We start from the raw sequence: 23,985 nt of genomic DNA, 5'->3' as shown, positions 1-23,985 counted from the left end.
TGAATCGTTTTCTGAGGCTTGGAATCGTTTCACCGATCTGCTTATTGAGTGTCCACACCATAACCTAGCAAAAGACACGTTAGTTCGTGCCTTTTTCAAAGGACTTCAACATCACCATAAAGAAGTCCTTGACATAATGAATGGGGGTAGTTTCCTAAGTAAAGGAGCCTCGGAGGCTTACAAATTTTTAGAAGATCAAACTAAACGTAATAACAATTGGGGGGGTAGTGATGATATCCCCCGCTCTGTTAGTTCTTCTTCAACAGTTAAGGCCGCCGGTATGTTTGAGATGAAACCCGATCTAGAACTTAAAAATTTAATCGAATCTCTAACTAAAAAGGTTGAGGCTATTTCTGTGCAACAAAAGCCTATCCCCGTCATGAATGTTAACTCCAACCCATGTAATGTCTGTTTGAGTCCCGAAAGCACCCCGACTTCTATTGTCCTCTCGCCTATGAACAACAACAATTAGAGCAAGATAATGTTTACTCCATTAATAACTATCTTATTCCTAATGCCCCATGGAGACAACATCCCAACTTTAGTTGGCGAAACAATCAACAAGTTTCACCTCCAGGGTCTAATAACCAAAATGTTAGGCAAGCAAACAACTATAATCAAGCTCCACCTAGGCAAGGCCAGGGACTAAGTCAGGGAAATTATAATAATTATAACAACCAAGCGTAACCACGATAAGGTTTAGCACAAGGTCAGGGTAATTATAATAGTTATAATACCAATAGAGGTATCGTTCCGGTTAACAATAGTAACTATCACAACCCACCCATAAATAATCAACGTGAGATAGTTCCAGTCGCACCACCTGTGACTACTACACAATCACATCCGGATCGTATAGACGCCTTTATACAGGTTACCCAACTTTTCCAATCAATGACTCAATCAAACCGACAGATCTTATAATCCATAAATCAGGGCATACAACAGTTAGCCCAAGAGAAAGCCCAACCAAAAGGCGTGTTTCCAGGACAAGCCATACCCAACCCTAAAACAACAAACACAGCCTTTGAGGTAAACGGTAATACTAGTACAGAAACGACAATAGTAGGTGACATGAATGCCATCACCACTCTCCGTTCTGGAAGAGTGGTTGATAACAAAGTACCTATGCCTATAGTTACCCCATCAGTACTACCTACACCGGATATCGTACTAGATACCGAAGTAGAAACTGAAGACCCTACCACTGTAGAGGTACCAGTTAAACAACAAACTAAGAAACAGAAAGCCAAGGTAACACATCAAGTCGAGCCATACGCTAAATATAGAGCAAAACCACCATTCCCTTAGAAGTTAGCCATGCTAACCAGGGATACAAACTTTGAGGAGATTAGGAACGTTTTCAAGAATCTAACAATAAACCTTCCTTTTCTCGAAGCTATTAAAAAGCTCCCTAACCACGCTAAGTTTCTTAAAGAGTTGTGCACTACTAGGCGTAAGACCAACATACCTAAAGACGCTTTTTAACCTGAGCGGTTCCCAACTTTATTCAAAAATAATGGAATCGTTAAGTACAAGGACCTCTAGTCGTCCTCTTCAAAAATGCACCTTAGGAGATTCCTACACGACGACGGCTTTTTATTAGACACGGGGCGAAGTGTTAACTTACTCCGTATTATTACTTGTATAAACAAATAGGTCTACAGAAATGCAACCTACATAAATAACGTTGCAATTAGCGGACGGAGTCAATTAAGTATCCTACGGGTGTAGTGGAAAACGTGCTTGTTAAGGTTCGTGATTTTTACTATCCTGCTGATTTTGTTATCCCCGATACGAAATCGCCAACGACTCTGTCTCGATCATCTTAGGGCCCCCTTCTTAGCAACCGCCAACGACTTATAAATTGCGCGATGGTAAGATGTCCTTATTTTTGGCCATCTTACGGTTGAGGTAAATGTTTTGAAAATGATGAAACAATTACCGGATTCGCCTCATAGATGGGGAGGTTAGCATGATCGAGAGCTTAGCTCAAGATTATTTTAACAACACGTTTCCTGAAAACAATATGTACAAATTCCTTTCTTTTGGAACTTCAGATTTTGTAAATGACTCCTACTTAGAGGAAGTCAACACCATCCTTGAGTCCACACCAATTGTAGACACTTCGGTTGCTCCACATATTGAGTATGAAGACTTGCTACCTAAGCAAGTATTCATTATGCAAAATGAGGACCCCGACGAAACATCTATTGATTTTCCTTCCACCCCAGTGCTTAAACCCCTTCCCCCAGAGTTAAAATACATTCAACTTGATCCGGATGGTAGTCATCCGGTAATTATATCTTCTATGTTATCTAAGAATGAAGAGACACGTTTAATCCGGGTGATTAGGGAACATCAGTCTGTGATTGGTTTGTCCCTAGCCGACATTAAGGGAATTGACCCTAATATTTGCACTCATCATATCCATTTGGAGGATAACGCGAAGACTTCTTGCGAACCTCAGCGTCGCTTGAACCCAGCCATGAAAGAGGTGGTTAGGGAAGAAGTGTTACGATTACTCGATGCGGGTATCATATACCCAATCTCTGATAGCGAATGGGTAAGCCCCATTCATGTAGTTCCTAAGAAATCGAGAGTTACCATGGTACGTAACGGGAAGGGTGACTATGTTGTCACATAAGGCCCTATGAAATGGAGGATCTGTATTGATTACAGACGTTTAAATGCTATGACACAAAAGGATCACTTTCCCTTACCTTTTATAGATCAAATGCTCAAACGCCTAGCTGGTCATGCTTTTTATTGTTTTCTGGATGGCTACTCAGGCTATTTTCAGATTATTATTGATATTGATGACCAAGAAAAGACTACCTTCACATGTCCCTTTGGAACGTATGCCTATAAACGAATGCCTTTTGGCCTTTGTAATGCTCCCCGAACCTTCCAAATGTGTATGCTTCATATATTTATTGACATGGTATGGTAGAGCTTTATGGAAGTTTTCATGGATGATTTTTCTATCTATGGAGACTCCTTCACGTGATTTGTTTGCCTAACCTGTCTAAGGTTTTGATACGGTGTGAAGAAAAGAGCCTTGTTTTAAACTGGGAAAAGTGTCATTTCATGGTGAAAAAGGGCATAGTACTAGGTCACATTGTATCTAGTGATGGCATCGAAGTAGATAAGGCCAAACTAGAAAAGATGGCGACTCTACCTAAACCACGGACAGTCCGTGATATTAGAGCCTTTCTAGGCCATGCAGGTTTTTATAGGCGATTTATTAAAGACTTCTCAAAAATAGCTAGGCCGTTAACTAATCTACGTTTGAAGGATGCAATCTTTGATTTTAATTTTAACTGTAAGCAGGCTTTTGAAACTTTGAAAGCCGCCCTAACCTCTGCACCAATTATCTGACCTCGATTGGTCTAAACCTTTCGAACTCATGTGTGATGCTAGTGATTATGCAGGTTAGTGCGATCTTGGGACAAAAACTAGATAATAAGTCCACTTTGTTATTTATTATGCTAGTAAAACCTTAAACGATGCTCAACGGAATTATTCAACTACGTAAAAAGAATTCTTAGCTGTCATTTATGCTTTAAATAAGTTTAGTCCTTATTTGGTTGGTTCTAAAACTTTAGTTTACACGGACCATGCACCACCATAAGTACCTTCTTGCAAAGAAGGATGCTAAGCGAGATTAATCCAATGGATCCTTCTCCGCAAGAGTTCACATTAGAAATAAACACAAAGAGGGTCGAAAACGTGGTTGCCGACCACTTATCTAGACTCACAAACGGCGATCGAGTGATTACGAGTCCATACCGGACTCTTTTCCCGATGAGCATCATCAGATATCGCGATTTTTTCAAAGACCATGGTATCGACATTGTAAATTATTTAGCGGCTGATGTTATGCCTTATAATTGGTCAAGAAATGAACGTAAAGAAGTTCTTGGCGAGTTAAGTTATATACTCACCGGGATGAGCCATACCTTTTTAAGTATTGTCGCGGATCAGATTATTAAATTCGTTGTATTCCCGGTGGGAATACAATGAAGTTCTATCATTACGCCATGACAAAGAGTGTGGTGGCCATTTTAGTGGGATGAAAATAGCCGCTAAAGTGCTTCAATGTGGTTTTTATTGGCCTACCCTTTTTAAGGATACCCAAGTGCATTGCAAGACGTGTATTCGTTGCCAACAACTTGGGCGAATCACCAAGCGTAATATGATGCCATTAAATCCAATCTTGATAGTAGAAATTTTTGACGTTTGGGGCATTGATTTCATGGGTCCTTTCCCTATTTCCCACGGTTTCATTTATATTCTAGTTGTCGTGGACTACGTGTCTAAATGGATAGAGGCCCTAGCTTGCCGTAGCAATGACCATAAGACCGTTGTATTTTTTATTAAAGAATATATTTTTAATCGGTTTGGCATTCCTAAAGCCATCATTAGTGATGGTGGAACACATTTTGCAAATTGAGTTGTTGCATCCCTAGTGAAAAGTATGGAGTTACACACAAAGTAGCAACTCCTTATCATCCACAAACTAGCGGACAAGTAGAAGTTTCTAATAGGGAAATCAAAAAGATTTTAGAAACAATCAAAACCCCGATAGGAAAGATCGGTCGAAGGCGTCTATCGATGCCTTATGGGTATAGAACTGCTTTCAAAACTCCTATAAGTATGTCTCCCTTTAGATTTGTATTTGGGAAACCATGTCATTTGCTTTCGTTGAATTAGAGCACTCGCGTGCTCGTGGGCTATAAAAAAGCCTTAACTTCAATATTGATGAGGCAGATGTCAAACGAAAAATTGCAATTGAATGAGCTTGAAGAAATTCGTAGCGATTCTTACGATCTCACGAAGGATTATAAAGCTAACATGAAACGTGTTCATGATAAGAAAATCTTCTTAGCAAAAAGTTTGTGGTCAGGTCAAAGGTCTTGCTTTACAACTCCCGTCTACATATTTTCCCGGGAAACTAAAACCCGTTGGTGCGGTCCTTTTCGTTCTCAAGTCACCCCTTACGGGCAATCACCTTGGTAAATCCCAATGACAACAGTACCTTTTAGTTAATGGTCAACGGTTAAAACATTTTCACGAACTTCGTCCCTCGATGTAGAGGAAGTCCTTTTACGGGGACCACGCCTATGAGGATTGACCTTTGTCATTGGTGTACTTCCTTTCACTTCCATATAGTGGTAAGTGCACCATTCAGTAACCGGGCCCTCCCTAGGAGTGTGTGGTTGTTGTAAATCTTTGGAACCTAAGTCCACAGTTAACATAATTCACGTTTTCCATTTTTGCATGTTTTCTCGATTTTGGAGTCATGTTCCTCTATGGGGTGAATTATGTATTTATTGTTTTTCGTTTTTCTTATAATAAACTAATAAAAAAAATATTAAAAAAAAATCTTAATCATAGAAATAGCAATCCAACAAGTCTTGGGAATTTGACTTTAAACGACCCACGTTAGAACAAATTTTGTGTTTAAAAATTTGTTTGGGGGTGGGAAATCGGTCTTTCCATCTGGATTGCTCGAACTTTCCGTTTGTGTTGTGTAGGCCCATTACTTGTAGTTCAATTGGGTTGACGTAATCTTAACTTAGATTTCCTTCGTTCGCATAACTTACGTCACACACGCACTTCGAGGCATTTTTCTACCCTTTTATACGTCATCCATGGTTGGAATTGAGTGTTTTATGGATCATTGGATTGGAAATTCTCTACTGATCATTTCCATAACTCATTCGCCAAAATCGGGCCAGTAACGAAGCGGCAAATTGAGTTTGAAATTGCGCGAAAAATCGAAAAATTTCGGAATTCATACTGGGCTTGGGCCCAAACCGCACGCACGTTTGTGCGTCTCCTTCCTTCCCAAAAACAAACGCACGGTTTCTTTCTTTCCCTTTCAATCCCGCCGGTTACAATGTTAAATCAAACCTTGAACACCAAAATAAAAAAAAAATAGAGAGAGAAGAAAATCTAACTACACCCACACCAAGATAATCAAATCCAACTATAATCTTCTTTAAACTATTACCACCACCAACCTAACTCTGAACAACCTCAACCAATTCAAGTAACCACCGCCACCACCGTTGTTTTAGTTGTTTTCTTCAAACTTCGCCTCCCCACAGTCTACAAAACCATTAGTTGTCTCAGAAACTTCAATGGCACTACGACGAAGAATTTTGCCGGAGCACGCTTTTGCTTCCGACAGCTTCGCGCCATTTTACGACACGGAGATGATTAGGAGGCATTGGAACGGACTGTGGTACTCGACTGAGGAGTTCTATCACCATGATTTGGTAGAACAATTTTATAAGAAGCGAGAATTGGAGGGGGATAGGATTTTCATAAAGGTAGCAGGAGCGAGGAGGGAAGTAACGAGACAGTTGTTGGCTGAATTGTTAGGAATTAGGCTTGAAAGCAACCTGGTAACGACAATTCAGGAATCCCAGTATACTGAAGTTCCTACTTTGATGAAGGATACTATCGTGGAGGGTGAATACAATCCGACATCTCATTGCGTCCGCCAGTCAACCCTGAGAACCAATCAACTGGCTATAGCTCAGTGGATTGGTAGGAACGTCCTCGGGAAAGACAAAGTCAGTGATATCGGCCTGCAATGTCTGCACGTTCTCTGGATTTTGCAAACAAATAAGTATAATTTTTGCATCATTGATTTAATGTTTAATGTGATTCGAAGAGTGGGGAAGAGCTTGGCGCCTCTTCCCGTATTGATCACTAAGATCATGCTCTCCTTTAGAGCTGTCGCAAGATCTACTCCTATTAAGATCAAATTCCATTCTAATGCAAGTATCTATACGGATTGCATCCAAGAGACTTGGCCGTTGTCTGAAGAAAAAATGGATGAGTCGGAGGATGAAAGGGAAGATATGACATGCCTGGATGACGATGCATTAGATAAATGTAGTTCTAATTTAGAACGCATGCAAGTATTGCAACCTGCCTTGCGTTGTGTTTATGGTATTTGTGAAGATATCCGAGATAGACAGATTGTAATTCGAAAGAAGCAAACGAACCTTCAGACGAGACTTGAAATGCTCGAAGGGGTTCAGGACGATATCATGTCTAACATGGAGACTATCCACCAAAGCATCAAACAAGCCCGGTATCGCGATTACTCGGTTGAGATGGAAGCACAGCGCTTGTTCCGAATAGAGATGTTACGACGCATGCCACCAATGGAGGAATCGGTTTCAGCCGAGTTCGACAGGCATGAACGTCGTCGCCGAAGGACAGATGGTTCAAGCCATTCTCCATCCCAGGGCCAATCTCCATCTCAGGGTCCATCTTCATCACACAACTAGGTGTTCACCATCAGTTGTGTTCGCTGTTATTTCATAGTTTTGATTGTTTTATTAGTTGAATTTTAATTAAGTAGTTAAATTTAAATATTAATGTGTTTGTTTTATGTTGTTTGTTTTATGTTGTTTGTAATTAAATTTTATATTTAATATAATTGGTTAATTTCGAGTACTGCTTGTTTTTATCATTAATCCCACCTTCCCGACTTGTTTGGGGGTGGTAATATTTATACCGAGCATAATTCGTTATATGATCATCCGCGGTAAAGTAGTCTTGAAGGAAAGGTTGATAATTTGGCCGATATCGGCATATCTATGATTTGTGTGGTGGTAGCATGAAATGTAGGAGAGTTTAGAAGTTACTATTCTAAATCCATTATGAAAGATACCAGGATTTTTAGAAAATCACGAAAATGGTTTGTTTCCGTTTTCGGGTTTGGAATTTTTCTATTTCCGGAAATTGCCTTAACACAATTTGGGAACTTGCCAATTCGTTTTGGAAGCTCAAAACCTATTTAAACCATAGCTAGTAAATTCGTGGACGGCAAAAGTTCGGTACGTCAATTATTCGCCTAAGATTCGAAATTTTCAACAATAATATTTTTAAATATTCGGTCCAATAAAACGCTAACGGTAAAAATACGATATACGTGTTTTAAACGGGTATAATACGAATATATTTCTTTAAAATTCGGCTATATATTTTACATTTAAAATTTTGATATATAAGTATATAACGTTTTTATTTTTATTTTTACAATTTTATTCATGAAAAAATAATACAAATGTCATTTTATTAAGCCAAACCTTATAATTAAGTGAATAATTCACGAATAATTAAATTATTATAAGCCCGACCCAACCAATTCGCGAATTAAACCGTATCATTCAAAAATTCGCCGAATTATTCGTTTTATTCGCCAAACCTTATAATTCGCGAATAATTCGTGAATAATTCGGCGAATTACTAGCTATGATTTAAACTCCCTTCATTCTACACTAACAAACCACACTACACCCCACCATCATCCCGCACCTTTCACTCCAAGCTTTTCCTTTTTTTTCTTCCAAATTTCTGTTTTCAAAGACGTCCGAACACGCATGCATACATACACTTTCCCAAATTTTAGTCGAGCGACCAATTCGCCCTCCTTGAGTCGACCAGCCAAAACACTGTAATTCTAAAACCCACGAGCGCGACCGCGCCCTATGTAAGCGCACCCGCGCCCTGCCTTCTGTTAACGCGGAAAATTCCAATTTTCAGAGGGTCAGTCCAGGATTTTTTGGAACTGTTCAAAGAGTAGTTAAGATGACATCTCCTATAGTCATACTTGAACAGTCTTTCGAAGATGTGTTGGGCACCGAGACCTATGGACATTGGTTCCGACACAGGATCCTGCAGTTAGGATGGCGTCATCTACTGGTAAGTGATGACGATTCATATTCACCACAGCTTACTGCTTATTTCTATGACCATGTTAAATTCTATTGTAATCAGGATGGAGAACAAGAATTCTCCGTCGTAGTCGAAGACACGACACATCAATTCAATAAAAATGTGGTCGCTTTAGTTTCAGGATTACCAATACCTGATCCTGTTCACACATGGGCATATATGACCGATAATGCATATCTTTATGATTATACATATTTCCATGAGTATTATGGGGGAGGGGTATTTCGAGTAATGGACCAGGGGCGATATAACATTGCCCTTGGTAGCCTTTCCCTAAACGTAGGCACCACCATGTTATTCATCCCGATGAATATTTTGGGGAATGGCGGTTCATTTCGCAAAACAAGATCTTTCTGGTGACATTTTCCTCGCTTTAGGCGAGGGGCGTCGCCGATATGACATTCCCCGAGTTTTAGTCGCTAGTCTTAAGAGAGCCCAAACCATGAGGCCTAAGTATCTTCTTATGCCCGTGTTGGTAAGCCGCATCATCGTAGTTGTTTACCTGTATTATGTGCACAATTCACATATTGGAAAAGGGTTGAAGTCATGAGACCCACTAATTGGGTGGTTAAGCTCATTCGCGAATAATGACTTAGGCGGGATGGCGGTGCGACCTCAATTGGTCGCCCGTTACATCCCATCGGACATAATAACACACTTAACAGGTTAGCATTAGTAGATGATAAATGGCGGCAAAGCGTGGCAAATTATAATGGACCGCGGGGATCGCGAAGGAACCTCGCCTCATTAACGAGGAGGAAGATGTTTAAGAGGGAGATAAGGTAAGTTTTAGTTTTGTTAGTGTCGTTTATGTCCCAAGCAATTTAATTCGGTTAACCCCATAATGGGTGGAACTCTTATAGAGTTCGCGTCGGTTTTATTTCCTATATTAGTGCGTTCTAACTTTGTTTTGCAGATGTTCCTGAATTTCACACGTTTCAATGGTATTTTCCTACCCTCTTTATTTACAATACTTTGGGGACAAAGCATGCTTCTTGTTTGGGGGGGCATAGAAACACGTGTAATTAAGGCATCTGTTAGGATATAGATATGTATAATATACATTTGTTTTCTAGTTAAAGTTTCAAAAAATTTCAAAAATATAAATAAATAAGTTTATGCTATACACTTAGGAATATTGGTATTGTTTTCTTTCTCTATGCTCTTAACAATCTAGAAGTCTCACGTAGCTTTTGCATCAGAATAATTGTTAGAAACTTAGGTTAATATGTAGGTAATAATCTTTGCATCTATCTATAAATATATTACATGAGTATCTATGATTGTTAGCGATGTAAGTTTAAAATCTAGGCTAGAGTACTTATTCTACAAATCCTGTGAGAATATAGCCTAAAGCCTTATATGAAATGAAAACATTTGAGAAATGACACAAGGGAGAAGTAAAATCCGGATAGAGAAATCACACGTCCACTTGCTTGATCACTAAGCCATATCCTAAGCGAGAATTTAGGCCCTCTTTGGATCGATATAGCCAGAAATTCAAACCTATGAATTATTTTCCGCTAGTCGCCTCTCTGAGCCTTTCTTTAGCCTTTCATAACCCACAAATCCTTTACCCTGTTACAAAAACAAAACAAAAATAAAATAAAAAAATCAACCTACCCAATCTAGAATAAGTCTGAGAATAGAATGAGGAAGAAAGAAGAAGAGAAAAACCGGTGTAAACAAAAGTTAGTTAATTGCTTCAGAAAATAAAGAAAAGGAGTTTCCATCCAAAGAAAAGAAATAAAAAAAAAATAGAATAAAAGGAGTTAAAAGCCAAAGAAAAAGAAAAAAATATGGCTAAGGATGGAAACAAAGTGTAGAAGCAAAAGTAAATAACAAGGTTTTCTCTAAGTTACATAATATGAAGACTCTACTATCTCGGACTTGTCCTTTTGAATATCCATTCCTTCCTTCTTAAACCATCTCCTAATAATCCCAACACCTAATAAAGACTTCTAGCTCAATTAGGAATAGGTTAGTGTGATAGTAAGTGGCAGATGTGTTTGATCGACTCGGCTTCCTTGTTGTCATTGAGATTGTAAGGTAAAGTGTGCCCACTTGCATTAATGGAGTAGCTAAACTTGAGCGGAAAAATCAGTGGTTTTCGCCTTGACATTTATGTGAGGACCAACTTAAGGACGCTATTCGAAGTTTTCAAACGAAACACGCTAGGCATTTCATGGTATTACTCATAGTACTTATATTAAGTATCATAGATGATTGATTATTATGCATATATTAGCTTAGGTTTTGACTTGGTTATTCTTATTCATTTGCTAGTGAGATGTATAGATAGTTGGGACATGAATGAGGAAAACAATAGTTTTATTTCTTAGTCGTTGTAGTATAGTTGAAGTTTGTGAGTACCTTCATCGAAAACTCTCACGAGGCTATAACTCGTCCACTAGGGAATTCCTAGTGGTTTAAGGCCTTGTTGCATATGGTCAATGCAATCGCACTTAGCGAAACGAGAGTAGATAAAACTTCATTTTTGGTCACTTATTCTAATTTCTTATCTTTGCTTGAGGACAAGCAAAATGCTGTTTGGGGGTGGTTTGATAAGAGCCCAAAACTGTAGTTTTAACCCTGTAACAGTCATACTTTTAGACCAATTATGTGAGTAATAATTAAGAGTTAACACTGATTACGTGTTTTTATGCATTTCAGGTTTCAAAGTCCATTATGTGCAGAAATGTGCCACTTTAGTGAGATAAAGGAGCAAAAGTCGGTTACTAAGTAGTTCCGTGATTAAAGGCCAAGATTCAAAAAGACAAAGCCTTTCTAAAGCCCAGTCAAAAGTCGAAGGTCGACACGCGGCGTAAACTTGACACAAGTCAGCAGAACTTCCGAAGGCCGTATCTTTGGACTCAGACCTCGGAATGGGGCCTACCTTATGTCAAAACGGCCGGCTCAGAAAGAGCTTTCCAATGTTCCATACCTTGACCCAATCAGAGGAGGAAAAGTGGATGAAAAGTCTGTTGAAGGCAACTGCAGCTGAAGAGGCCTTTTTGGACTGAAAGAATTGGGTTTTGGGCCTGATTCTCTGGCCCAAAACATGGCTCCAAGCCCATGCACGATTTTTGGATCTGAAAGTATAAAAACCAAAGCTTAGCTCTTTGTTAAGGGTAGCTAGTTAGACCTAAACAATATAGATAATTCTAGATCTAGTTTCCAGTATTTTAATTAAGTTTTAGTTCCATTTTCAATTCTTGTTTTAGATTAAGTCTTTGAATCATTTTTCTTGATTGATTAGATAAATAAAATAGTTATTTTGTTAATTTAGATTTTGTCATCTCAATTTATAGATCTAGTTTTAATTCTTGTTGATTATCATTTCGTAGTTTAAGTATATTGAAACATTGTTAGTCAATTTAGTTAAGTTAGAATTTTAATATGATGAGTAGTTATAATTCAATGGGAAATGATGGTTTGATGACTCAAGGCTAAAACCTCCATTAGAGGGGTTGATGAAGCTTTGATGAAAACTTAGTGGTATAGTGTAGAAACATTGTAGAATCTATTCCACTCTAGAAGGTCGTGATTCGCCATGAGAATGGGTGGATGACCTCACATGCTAGTTAGTATTTGGTAGAAATGCCATGAACACTAGGGATTAGAACTCGAAATTCTTTCCGTAAGAACGTAAGAATCGAGATACAATGCTAGGTTATTAAGTTGGATTCGAGGTGGATTCAATTCCCCTCTAATCCTTTATCTAGATTCAAAAACAATCATATTTCCATAGCATTCGTAGTTTAAATTCAACATAATCAATTTCATATTGTATCGTAGTATAACACCCTTCGTAAAGCTCTCATTAGACTTAAGACCGACTAATTAGATTAGAAAACATTCCATGCTAGAGCACTAGGAGTGGAACGAATTTGTTACTCCACTCTATTTCGATAGAATTAAGAGTAGAAACTTTGCTAAAAATAGACACGAAAAATAGTTTTAGTTTACTTACGTTTTGAGTTCATCGATCATTTCGTAGGTAGACTATTCAATTTTATCTTTTATCAGGTCCCTGTTAACAACCTTGCTTTCCAATAAAAAAAAAATACACTTACGTGTGAGCTTGCATTATAATGAATGCAGAACAATTGATTGATTGAATGAGCGTACCAATAAGCGACCTTGCGTTAGAAAGAATGCAAAACAAATTATGGAATGCACCTATGTGTGAGCTTGCACTATAATGAATCCAAAACGCCTGATTGATTGATTGATTGTAGAAAACTCATGTTCTTATCGATTTTTCTAGATACAACCCCATTCTGGAACTAATACCTCAAAAGACGTGTTATAGAGCCAATAGAAGACAAAAGGACCCTGAAAGGGACATCATGGAACAACTGGGAAATAGTGCAAAAAATTCAAACTGTCAAAAGTCAACAGTCAATGATCAAAGCCATAGTCAACGATAAAAGTGAACTTAAGGGCCCAAAAACACAAAAGGACAGGAAAAACTCCAAGGCATCAAGGATCAATGACTAAACCCTTTGTAAGACAAGGACTAAATCCTCTAAACCTTAAACCCTAGCCTTGATCATATAAGTTTGATCTAGGATGAACAATATCCAAACCCTATAACCCCACTTTATACACCAACAGAATGCAAAACACTTGACTAAATGTATCTACGTGGGAATTTGCATTAGAATTAATGCAAAACACTTGATTGATTGAATGTATGTGAAACATTTGATTGAATACAATTACGTGTGAGCTTGCATTATAATGAATGCAAACCAATTGATTGAAAGAACGTACCAACAAGCGAGCTTGCGTTAGAAAGAATGCAAAACACATGATTGAATGCACGTATGTGTGAGCTTGCACTATAATGAATGCAAAACACCTGATTGATTGATTGATTGTAGAAAACTCATGTTCTTATCGCTTTTTACGGATACAGCCCTATTCTGAAACTAATACCTCAAAAGACGTGTTATAGAGCCAAAAGAAGATAAAATGACCCTGAAAGGGACCTCATGGAACAACTGGGAAATAGAGCCAAAAAGTCAAACTGTCGAAAGTCAACGGTCAACGTTCAAAGCCATAGTCAACGATAAAAGTGAACTCAAGGGCCCAAAAACTTAAAACAGGAAACACTCCAAGGCTTGAAGGATTAATGACTAAACCCTTTGTAAGACAAGGACTCAGCATCTAAACCTTAAACCCTAGCCTTGATCATATAAGTTTGATCTAGAATGAACAACATCCAAACCCCATAACCCCACTTTATACACCGACAGAATGCAAAAAATGTATCTACGTGGGAGTTTGCATTAGAATGAATGCAAAACACTTGATTGATGGAATGTATGCGAAACACTTGATTGAATACAGTTACGTGTGAGCTTGCATTATAATGAATGCAGAACAATTGATTGATTGAATTAACGTACCAACAAGCGAGCTTGAGTTAGAAAGAATGCAAAACACATGATGGAATGCACCTACGCGTGAGCTTTCACTATAATGAATGCAAAACACCTGATTGATTGATTGATTGTACAACCCTATTCTGGAACTAATACCTCAAAAGACGTGTTATAGAGCCAAAAGAAGACAAAAGGACCCTGAAAGGGACATCATGGAACAACTGGGAAATAGTGCAAAAAAGTCAAACTGTCAAAAGTCAACGGTCAACGATCAAAGCCATAGTCAATGATAAAAGTTAACTCATGGGCCCAAAAACACAAAAGGACAGGAAACACTCCAAGGCATCAAGGATCAATGACTAAACCTTTTGTAAGACAAGGACTAAGCCTCTAAACCCTAAACCCTAGCCTTGATCATATAAGTTTGATCTAGGATGAACAACATCCAAACCCCATAACCCACTTTATACACCAACAAAATGCAAAACTCTTGACTAAATGCGTCTATATGGGAGTTTGCATTAGAATGAATGCAAAACACTTGATCTACGTGTGAGCTTTCAAAAGTGCAAGAGTTATCAGGCAAGGGGACCCTATGTCACCATATCTCTTTGTGCTTGTCATGGATTTGTTTGTTGACATTATGATGAAAAGTGTAGAGGAAGGCAGATACAAGCTGCATTTTAAATGCCATGATCCTATCATTACTCACCTATCATTTGCAGATGATCTACTAGCATTTATGCATGGGGGGAAGGATACAGCTGTTTGTTTAAAGCAAATTCTGACAGAATTTCAAATTGTAATAATTTCAAATTCTTTTTTTTCCTCAATGAGGAAGGGGTAGGGGACCTCTTAATTAAAAAACCCCGCTTACCTACAAAAAAAAAAAAAAAAAAAAAATTCAAACAAAGGCTCGAGGTCGAAGTGAATGTCAATAAGAGTCAAGTCTTCTTTGCTGGACTAAATCAGAATCAATGTAATGAATTTTAGAATGCATTATAGTTCCCAGTTGGTGAGCTGCCAATGAAATACTTAGGACTACCGTTGATAACTATAAGGTTGACATCTACAGATTGCCTGCCATTATATGAGAGAGTGGAGAAAAGAATTCAAAGCTGGAAGGGGAAATCTCTCTCATATGCAAGAAGATTGCAGCTCATCAAAGCAATACTAAATAATCTGAGTATTTACTAGACTGCTTTCTTTATGCTGCCAAAGAAGACTTTTGAAGATATAAACAGATTATGCAAGAACTTTCTATGGAAAGGTACTGATCTTCAAACATCTCGATCACTAATCAGTTGAGATAAATGTGTTACCCGTATGCAGAGTGAGGTTTGGGGATTCGTGACCTCAAAACTGCTAACAAGGCTACTGATAAGAGCCCAAAACTGTAGTTTTAACCCGTTAACAATCATACTTTTAGACCAATTATGTGAATAATAAGTAAGAGTTAATACTGATTACGTGTTTTTATGCATTTCAGGCTTCAAAGTCCATTATGTGCAGAAATGTGCCACTTTAGCGAGATAAAGGAGCAAAGGTCGGTTGCTAAGGAGTTCTGTGATTAAAGGCCAAGATTCAAGAAGACAAAGCCTCTGTAAAGCCCGGTCAAAAGATGAAGAGTCAAAGTCCACGCAGGTGCGTAAATTGATGCACAAAGTCAACAGAACTTCGAAGACCATATCTTTGGACTCAGACCTCGAATGGGGCCTACCTTATGTCAAAACGACCGGCTCGGAAAGAGCTTTCCAATGGTCCAAGCCTTGACCCAATCAGAGGAGCAGAAGTGGACGAAAAGTCTGTGGAAGCCAACTGCAGCTGAAGAGGCCTTTTGAATTTGAAAGAATGGGTTTTGGGCCTGATTCTCTGGCCCAAAGCATGGCTCCAAGCCCATGCACGATTTTTGGATCTGGATGTATAAAAACAAAAGCTTAGCTCTTTGTTAATGGTAGATAGTTAGGTTAGAAAATAAATTAGGTTAGAATAAGAAAAGTAGCCATTAAACCTTAGTTCTAAATCTAGTTTTAGATTAATTAATTAGTTTTTATTCTTGCCTTAAATTCAGTATTAAATTATTGTTGTTGATTTCATTAGATAAATAAATTAGTGTTCTTGATAATCTTGTTCAATTTCTTTACTTAAATTAGTTTAATTCTTAGATTCAATAGTTGTCTTTATTAGATTGAAATAATTCTTGCATGAGTAATTGCTATTAAGGTTTAAATTTAGCAAGTTTCAATCTTTATATTATGTTTAGTTTAGATTCAATGGGAAATGTTAGTTTTATGACTCAAGGCTAAAACCTCTATTAGAGGGTTGATGAAGCCTTGATGAAAACTTAGTGGTTAGTATAGAATTGGTTGTAGATTCTATTCCACTCTAGAAGGTCGTGTTTAAGCCATGAGAATGGGTGGGCGACCTCACATGCTAGTTAGTATTCGGTAGAAATGCCACAAACACTAGGGATTAGAACTTCGAAATTCTCATTTGTAAGAACGTGTGAGAATTGAGATACAACATTCTACGCTAGGTTGTTAAGTTGGATTCGAGGTGGAATCAATCCCCCTAATTCCTTATCATAGAGTCCAGTTAGTATTTCTGTAGTTGAATTATTATATATTGTTAGTATAAATTGAATCCGTAGTATAATCATAGAATAGATATTTCACATAACACATCACTCTCACCATTGTTCTTTGGGTTTGTTCAATTGAATTTGTTTAAGTCTTGAGGTTTAAGAGTGGAACGATTCCGTACTCTATATATTGCATGAATATACATGTGAGAGTAGGAAATAAATTATTGATTTAAACGTAAGAACGGTAGGATTACGTATTAGTGTTCTTGTAGCATTAATATTTAGGATTCTACAGTTTTTACGGGTTATCAAATGGCGCCGCTGCCATCTTAGTTGCACTTTAGCATTGTTTTCTTTGTAGAAGTAGTTATTTTTAAGTCCCATTAAACCCACCCACCCTTGTTTGATTCATACATCGTGGTTGCCGTTTCAGTTTTGGAAAAATTCAGAAAAAAATAATCACCGAAGCGCCAGCATCAAAGAGAGCGACCAGCTAAGTTCTTCTCGGAATTCTCAACATACAGCCCGGCGCTTCAAAGAGAAAGAGCCGACCAGCTAAGTTCTTGGAGCTCGACTTTGCGACTTTTACTAGCGAAGCAGCACTCTTTAGCTGAAATTTCAGGATTTCCACAGTTTGATTCGAACTTCGAGTTGTCAAGTTTTTCAGTGTTCTAATCTCTTATATACACTGAACACGCGTACACAAGACGCTATTCATAAGCGAAGCAAGGACGCTATCAGGCATAGGGGCTGCGGATTCACTGAGAAAAACACTGCGGTGAAGGTATTTCTAAATTTTCGAAAATTCTGAAAATATTCATACATAATATTTAATGTGTTGTTGATTTACTAGAATATTTTAAAATTTTTCATAGTTGGTTTACCTTGTAAAAAAATACGATCTTTACAGTGCTGCATTTCAGTTTTCACACCGTATGTTCTTGAAAAACAGACGAATAAGGTTACTTAGGGAGTTCTAAAAATTCTATAATTTTTTACAGAAGTATCTATCCTAATCCAGGAGTTTGTAGTAAAAATTTGATGAGTTTTTGATTTGTTTTGACCTCCTAAATAGTAGGGTGTTTCCAGTGTGTTTCTGCAGTGTTGCAAACACTTAATATCTGAAATACCAGCCAATAAGGAGAGGTTGTAGAACTCCAATTGCTCTAAATATTTTACAGGAACAACTAGGATCTGTTAGGAGTCTCCAGTAAAAATTTGGAAATTTTTGGATTTGTTTTGATGGGTTAACCATTCGGTTGTTTGTATTGTGTCCGAAAACGGTTTTGCAAACTTTGGAGGGCTGTAGAGGGACTTTCACAGCTCTGATCGATCTGAAATTTTACAGGCTACTTGATAGCCGTCTTAGCAAATTACTGTAAAAATTTCAGATTTTTTGGAGTACGATAAAAGGCCTAAAACTTGAAAACCCTGGAGCGCGACCCGCGCCCATGTTGAGCACGACCCGCCCTTAAACACTGTAATTTCAACTTACCTTGAGCGCCCCCAGCCCAACCCGCGCCCTACCCGCGCCCTACAAGGAAAATTCATCCGAACAGCCCAATTTTCATAGGAAAATGCATATTTCTATTCCTTAAAGTTATTAAGTGTTTCTAACTTGTTAAATACAATCAAATCGCGATATACAAGGACGCTATTAAGTAAGCGAAAGCAAGGAGGCATTCAGTACTCCTTCTTTCACTCCTTGTTTCTTCCGTCGAGGAGTTTTAATTCTAGTATAATCAGGCTTGTTTTTTAAAACGAAATACCACACGCCTATCTAGAAATGTATGCTTAGAATTGTGGTTGCATATTAATTGCCCTATAATATATATTTGAAAAACCAATATGGCATATCAATATGTAGACCAACAATCATATGATAATTATGCAAACCCTTCACCATGTTCATACTGTGGTAGTCGACCATTGGGCTTCTCAATGCCCATCATATCAAGAGCAATCTTGTAATTATTATGGGAACCCTTCACCATGTTCATGTTGTGGTAGTCCCGATCATTGGGCTTCCCATGCCCATCATATCAAGAGCAATCTTGTAATTATTATGGGAACCCTTCACCATGTTCATGTTGTGGTAGTCCCCGACCATTGGGCTTCTCAATGCCCATCATATCAAGAGTCTGAGCCTACTATAGGATATAATAATAATTATGAGCCTCAATTTTCAAATTTTTATAGTGACTCATACAATCAAAAATTTCCTAGTCATCCAAACTATTCATGTAATTCCACCAATAACAATCAACCAGCCATTCAAATTTCAACCTAACCCATCACAAGACGACATCAACCGAGTCACTCAAACGCCAATAACTATGACTATCAAACACCATACCAACCAGACCCACACCACCAAGCTTCACCTCAGCTAACAACATTCGATGAAATGATGGCCCAAAACAAAATAATACTTCAGGAAATAAACCGAAACCTAAAGATACTAGGTTCACCTCGCCCGGACATTTCTACCATGCCGGAGATCGACACTATTCCCATAACTAACCCAAATAACCTAGTTCACACCTACCCTACATTTCATGAACCATTACCTTCCTCAACCCTCCCATTAACCATGATATTAACTCCACACCCCACCGGATGAGGAAATTCTTGTAGACGACTCTTTAGGACTAGTTTCATATGACCACTCAAACTTGAGCGATGTCTCCGAGGAACTTCCCACTGATCCACCTGATGATGAATATAATGATTACACTTTAGAAGATATTTATAAAGATGTGACGAAGGAAGAATTTGATAACTATTGGCATTCTCGTAATATGGACCCTCCTGTTGAGCATGTCCGGCCTTTGAGTTTGCAAACCGCGACTCGGTACGGATGATGTCTCGACACATTCGAATGAGGCCATTGAGGATACTTGTAGTGTTTTAGAGGAAGAAGGTGAGGACATGGAGATTAACAATTCAAATCTAAGGCATGAACAAGTTAATGTGCAAGAAAACGAGGAAGTTACATCTTTAGAGCAATGTGAATCTCAATTCAGTTTGGCAGCTGAGGAAATAACAATAGAAGAAATAGAGGAAAATCTTAAAGATAAAGCCACGAACCACAACCTTGTGGATTCAGCTAAGCCAGATGTAGAGTTCTTAAGAGCATGTGAGGATCCACCACCCGATGAACCACTCACCAACCACCATCCACCTGAGTTACCACCTCCTATAATCCAACCATCTACCACAACTAAGCCATCCATTCACCCACCATTTAAAAGGAACCTCGATTTTGCCCTTGAGCCAATTGCCTCAGAGACCATCCATAATTTTTTCAACCCTCACAGTGAAGAGTTTTTGCCTAGCACATAATCTCATGAAGTACCCCATTTCGTAATTGAGAGACAAGCTCGACCGAGTGTAGTGAGAAACCTAGTTTGTCTTATTTTTCCTTATATCGAGGCTTCATAAAAGACATCATGATCCACACTTCATTCCCTTCTCACCTAAAGTATCGCTAATTCATCTTTTTGGTCATTCCAACTATTTAAAACAATTACAACATGATGGTTTGCATATGTTCTTTGATAGGATGCATAAGTTTTCATTCCTTCGCTTACATGTTTGCTTCCAATTATACAACATTATTCCGTTTGGGGGTGCATTTAGTATCATGTTTTTATGGCTAGACCCCCAACTCTTCCGACTATTTGTTTATAGTTGACCACGATCATCCACTTTCCACCCCCGTTTCATGCTTGTTTGGGGTGTGCACGATCTAGGGAATCGACGTAAAATGACCCCACATTAAGTCTCGAATCGACTTTAAAAGACCCATTATTTTAAACAAATTTTTACAAACCTGTTTTCAAAAATTTGTTTTGGGGAGCGGGTGTTTGGTTTTTCCATTCTTGATCACTCAAATTCCTATTCTTATCCCCACCTCACTCCCTTGAAGAGTAGCTAGATTTCTTCTTGTTTGTTGTTTTGATGTTGTTTTTTTATTATTTTTAGTAGATAGGATGTTACGTTGTTAAATTCGTAGTTAACTTTGAATTTGGTAGTTAAATGTTGTTTGAATTTCAATTTTAATATAATGTTGTTCTTTTCAAATTGTGCATGGATTTTATTGTTAATCCCACCTTCCGAATTGTTTGGGGGTGGTATTATTTATTATATCATGATTTGTAGAAGATCCTCCATTTTAGAGTTTGTTTTGGAGTGAAGGTTGAGAATATTGTCGTGAATTGGCATACCTATGATTAGATGTGGTGGTAGGATGAAATCTAAGAGAGTTTAGAAGTTACTAGTCTAAATCCAAATGAAAAGATATTAGGGTTGTTATAGAATCAAGAATATGAGTTGTTTCCGTTTTGGGTTCGAAATTTTATTGTTTCCGAAATTGCCTTAAAAGCTTTTGGCAACCTACCGATTCGTTTTAACAATTCAAAACCTATATAAACTCCCTTCTTTCTACACTAACAAACCACAATACATTCCACCATCATCCCGCACCATCCACTCCAAGTTTTACTTTCTTTTTCATCTAAACTCCGGTTTCAGCTTTCTTCAGAGCCTGGCCAGCTTCATCGAGCGCTGCGCTTCTTCACATTTTGGAAAATTTAGTCGAGTCGACCGCCCTCTCATATCGACCGCCCCCATCTATCTATCTACCTACCTAGAAGCGCCCAGCGCCAAGCTGAAGCGACCAGCTCAAACAAACACTGGAATTCTAAAACTTCGAGCGCTCAAGGCCTCGACTTCCGTGGACCGAAAAATTCCAGTTTTCACGGGTAGTTTCCGGATCATTCACAGCTATTCCAGAGCGTAATTTTGAGATGACATCTCCTACATTGATACCGAACAATCTTTTCAAGATTTGTTTCAAAGCACTACTTATGGTGCTTGGTTTTCGAAGGTGATCACACACGTAGGGTCGGGGCTGCTTATGGTTCTTGCAAGCATTTGTTCTTGGACTTGCCATGCCCGCTGAAATACAAGACCCATGATGCTATTGGGTAGATAATATGCATGTCTACACTTATGACTTTTGCATGAGGCTTATGGGTCCGACATTTTCCGTGTAGAGGACCAAGGGACATATAATGTAGCCCTTGGTAGCTTGTCCCTTAATGTGATACGGTAATGTTCTTTATCATGCTAAACATATTAGGGGGGTTTTTTTCTCTCATAATGATGCCACTTGCGATGTTTTCCTTGCTTTAGCTGAGGAATGCCTGCTATATGACCTTCCTAAGACCTTAATGTCTAGTTTAGCACAAGCCCATAGCATGAGGCATAAGTATCTTCTTATGCCTATAGTAGTTTGCCGTATTATGATATGTTTTTTCCCTGTTTTTGTGCCCGCTTCACGGACCGGGTTGGGGTCGACATTGTGAGACCCACCAATTCTATTATTCGATCTTTCCGTGCAATGACTTGGCAAGGGTGGAGGATACAACCTCATCAGGTTGCACCTTACACCCCATCCGACCAAGTGGCGCTTAACTGGTTAGCATCCGTAGATGATAAATGGCGGCAAGCTTGGCAAATTATAATGGCATGGCAGATCGCGGAACCCTCACTTCTTTATAGAAGAGGAGGATTACGAGTAAACGCTGGAGTGGAGGTAAGTTTTTTGTTTCGCTTAGTGTCCGCTTATGTCCCAAGCAATTTAATTACTTAACCCCATAATGGGTGGAACTCTTATAGAGTTGCGTTTTTTTTATTTCCTATATTAGTATGTTCTAACCTTGTTTTGCAGATGTTCCAGAATTTCACGCGTTTCCATGGTATTTTTCTACCCTCTTTATTTAAATGCTTTGAGGACAAAGCATGCTTCTTGTTTGGGGGCATAGAAACACGTGTAATTAAGGCATCTGTTAGGATATAGATATGTATAATATGCATTTGTTTTCAAGTTAAAAATTTCAAAAATATAAATAAATAAGTTTATGCTATACACTTAGGAATATTGGTATTGTTTTCTTTCTCTATGCTCTTAACAATTTAGAAGTCTCAATGTAGCTTTTGCATCGAATAATTGTTAGAAACTTAGGTTAATATGTAGGTAATAATCTTTGCATCTATCTATAAATATATTACATGAGTATCTATGATTGTTAGCAGTAAAGTTTCAAATCTAGGCTAGAGTACTTATTCTACAAATCTGTGAGAATATAGCCTAAAGCCTTATATGAAGCCTTAAACATTTGAGAAATGACACAAGGGAGAAGTAAAATCCGGATAGAGAAATCACACGCCCACTTGCTTGATCACTATGCCATATCCTAAGCGAGAATTTAGGCCCTCTTTGGATCGATATAGCCAGAAATTCAAACCTATGAATTATGTTCCGCTTAGTCGCCCCCTCCGAGCCTTTCTTTTTAGCCTTCCATAAACCACAATTCCTTTACCCCTTACAAAAAAACAAAAAAAAAAAAAAAAAAAAAAAAAAAAGAATAAATCAACCTACCCAATTTAGAATAAGTCCGAGAATAGAATGAGTGAAGAAAGAAGAAGAGAAAACCCTGTAAACAAAAAATTAGTAGTTGCTTCAAAAGAAAAGAAGTTTCCATCCAAGAAAGAAAAAAATAGAAATAAATAAAAACTCCAAAAATAGAATAAAAGGGAGTCAAAAGCCAAAGAAAAGAAAAAGAAAAAAAAAATATGGCTAAGGATGGAAACAAAGTATAGAAGCAAAAAGAAAATAACAATGTTTTCTCTAAGTTACATAATATGAAGACTCTATTATCTCGGACTTGTCCTTTTGAATATCCATTTCCTTCCTTCTTAAACCATCTCCTAATCCCCATGAACACCTAATAAAGACCTCTAGCTCAATTAGGAATAGGTTAGTGTGATAGTAAGTGGCGATGTGTTTGATCGACCGCTTCCTTCCTTGTTTGTCATTGAGATTGTAAGGTAAAGTGTGCCCACTGCATTAATCGGAGTAGCTTAAACTTGAGCGGAAAAATCAGAGTGGTTTTTGTCTTGACATTTATGTGAGGACCTACTTAAGGACGCTTATTCGAAGTTTTCAAAAACTAACCTCGCTAGGCATTTCATAGTATTACTCATAGTATATATATTTGTATCATAGATGATTGATTATTATGCATATATTAGTTTAGGTTTTGACTTGGTTATTCTTATTCAATTGCTAGTGAGATGTATAGATAGTTGAGACATGAATGAGGAAACAATAGTTTTATTTCTTAGTCGTTGTAGTATAGATGAAGTTTGTGAGTACCTTCATCGAAAACTCTC

The sequence above is a fragment of the Coptis chinensis genome, chromosome 1 (genome assembly GCF_015680905.1).
Source record: "Coptis chinensis isolate HL-2020 chromosome 1, ASM1568090v1, whole genome shotgun sequence".
NCBI classification, from domain to species: Eukaryota; Viridiplantae; Streptophyta; class Magnoliopsida; order Ranunculales; family Ranunculaceae; genus Coptis; species Coptis chinensis.
Note: the sequence above shows the minus strand (reverse complement) of the source record.